Source organism: Amblyomma americanum, chromosome 1 (genome assembly GCF_052857255.1).
Source record: "Amblyomma americanum isolate KBUSLIRL-KWMA chromosome 1, ASM5285725v1, whole genome shotgun sequence".
Lineage (NCBI taxonomy): Eukaryota > Metazoa > Arthropoda > Arachnida > Ixodida > Ixodidae > Amblyomma > Amblyomma americanum.
In genome coordinates this window covers 488,965,782-488,968,291 of record NC_135497.1, presented here as the reverse complement: position 1 = coordinate 488,968,291, position 2,510 = coordinate 488,965,782, and the positions used below count along the sequence as shown (strand labels likewise).

General features: G+C 56.8%; 1 pseudogene; it reads right to left on the bottom strand.

The window, feature by feature from the left end:
* Nucleotides 1-460: 460 nt before the first annotated feature.
* On the bottom strand, nt 461-2,248 carry LOC144121633 (uncharacterized; annotated as a pseudogene).
* Between the last annotated feature and the right edge of the window lie 262 nt (nt 2,249-2,510).

The window sequence follows — 2,510 nt, the reverse complement described above, 5'->3', positions numbered from 1 at the left end:
CGCACGTACCCCCAAAGTGTGCTTTGAGCGTTGAAGTTGCCCACAATCACCAGGGGGTCACTGCCCGCAGCCTTCAGGGCGCGACTGAAGAGGGCTGCGAAAGTTACAATTTTTATCTTGGGAGAACAGTAGATGTTAAATATATGTAAGGGTGCATTTTATTTCTTAAGCGGAAGAAGAGTGACCATCACATTGGAATATGCAGCATTGAGGTCCAAATCAACCAAGTTGGGTGTATAATTTTTGTGCACGCAGATACAGGAAGAGGGGTCCTGCTGGAAGGTAACATAATTTGTAAGGGTTGCACCGCTACCTGGCTCCGGGGGGCAACCACCGCAGGAAGTGAATCGAATGTTGACATGAAAAGCCGGAGGTTCGCCCGCTTGGCACGGGAACGGAATCCGCGGCAGTTCCACTGGGTGATTAGGACAGGGGGGCCGAATTGGTATGAGGAGAGCGCCTAATTTGAGGCCTGTCCGCCATGGTCAGTTAGGTGAGAGGTCGATTGTAGGGACGCTGCTCCGGAGCCAGCACTCGCGGTGAGGGGGCCATCCTCTATTCCGGAGAGCGAGCAGCTGTCGTCGTCTTCTGCTAAAGTTTCCATGGCGCGACGCATTTTGGGATAGCGGCCAGACACGCCTTTGATTAGACCGCCGACTCGTCGGACGCCACGCGAAGATTGTGCGATGTGCTGGGCGACTATTGTGGGTACAATTTCGGTCATTTTGGCGATCGCGGAGGTGACTGCCGCGGAAATTTGACTTTCTAGGGCATTGAAACGGGCGTCCATGCGGGCCTCTAGACGGGCCTCAAGTGCAGCATCCGCGTTCAGTGCTGCGTTCGGTGCCGCGGGCTCACTCTCCATTGCCTCGGTAGCGGGGCGAGAGGGGGGAGTGATAGGCTGTTTTTATTGCGATTCTAGGAGCGCAATTTTCTCGAGCAGCATCTCAATTTTGCCCTCAATAGCTGCTATTTTAGTTTGCTCGGCACTGCGTGCCGCAGGGGAGCAGGAGGAAGGGGAGGAGGAGGCAGCCCTGTCTGTACCGCTCACCTGCGTTCCATGTTTCACGGCGTTGACCCACGCCCTGGTCTTGTCGTGTGGTGGCGTTGTCGACTGCTTTCCAGTGTCGCCGTGTGGTGGCTGCTGCGTCGACGGGCGCTTGCCGACTCCTCCGGTGGGTGCCCCGGCTTCTCGGTGTTGTCCCGGCTTGGTAACTCACCGGCGCAGCCAAGATGGCGGTTCTTCTTCTTGGCAGCAATTTTCTTTGGGGTAGTCATCTTGTGCTTGCGGAATTTCGCCGCACACTCCCGCGAGTTAGTGGCGCGTGCACCGGCATAAACCGAGCACCGTGGCACACATTCGTGAGGGGCCTGCACCCCCTCCTGAAGCGGGGCCTGTTGCCCACACAGACCGCACGTGTTCGGCTGCGTGTTGGGACAAGCATCCACTCGGTGGCCAACGGCCCCACACAGGCCGCAGGCCGGGATCGTACGGTAGTAGTTTTGCACAGGGATGAGCATGTTCTCGTAGTGCACAAAACGCGGTTTTTCCCTCCCGGCGAAGGTGATGCGAGCTTTGTTAGAGGAGCCGAATTTTCTAACCTCGGCGATGGTGCCTGCCCTCCACTGCACCCTCTTCCGAAGCGATTCAGTAGTGTCCGAGTTGCTGACGGTGATGACGCCGTGGCAGACATCGCCTCCGTCTTGTCGAAGGTATCCGTGCAATATTCCCATGCTCGGTGTTAATGGAGATGTCCCCGAGGAGCCGATCAGCCGCCGCCGGGTTCGGGGTGTAAATCACAATGAGGTTTTGTTCACGGGATGGTAGGACCGTAACAGACCTTGCTACCTCGGGCCCGAGATAGGCCGTAATGGCGGCGCCGTAGCGATTCTCTGAAAAGGCTTGGTGCAGCGACATATGCTTGCATGGCTTGGGAACAACCACGAAGTCGTCTGGTCCCGGTCTTGGGAGTCGGTGAGGCTTCCAGTGAGGACGGGCCTTGCCTTTGCTTCCTGCAGCGCGCGAGGCAGGAGGCTGCGTCTAGCCAGCCGGGGTGCCGGAGGCCGGGGCAGCGATGGACGACGCAAGCTTGACTTGAACGATCGAGCGGCGCGCGACCGCTTCGTTGAGAGATTGGTGCCGAAATTTCGGAACAGAAGTGGAGTTGTCCCCTTCCGATGTTGAAACTGTCGTCCAGATCATGCCGTCAGGATCGTAACCCCTCGCGAATGATGCAGGGTCAGCCATTTTACCTAGAGAGGCCGGTTCCACGCCGCAGCGCGTCGGCGTAGAACGCCGATACCGTTAGGCCAAACTGCGTATTAGCAAACTTAAGCCCACCTGGCGAAATTTGGTGTCCACGTAGTCAATATTGCTTGCTGCGTTGTAAGGCGTCGGTCTTGTAGGGGTAAGCTTGAGCGTGTTATCAAAACCGGAAAAAAAATTAATTCTACAAGGCGAAAATAAAAAACGAGCATAAACCAACACGCCTTGACGACGTTGCCAACGG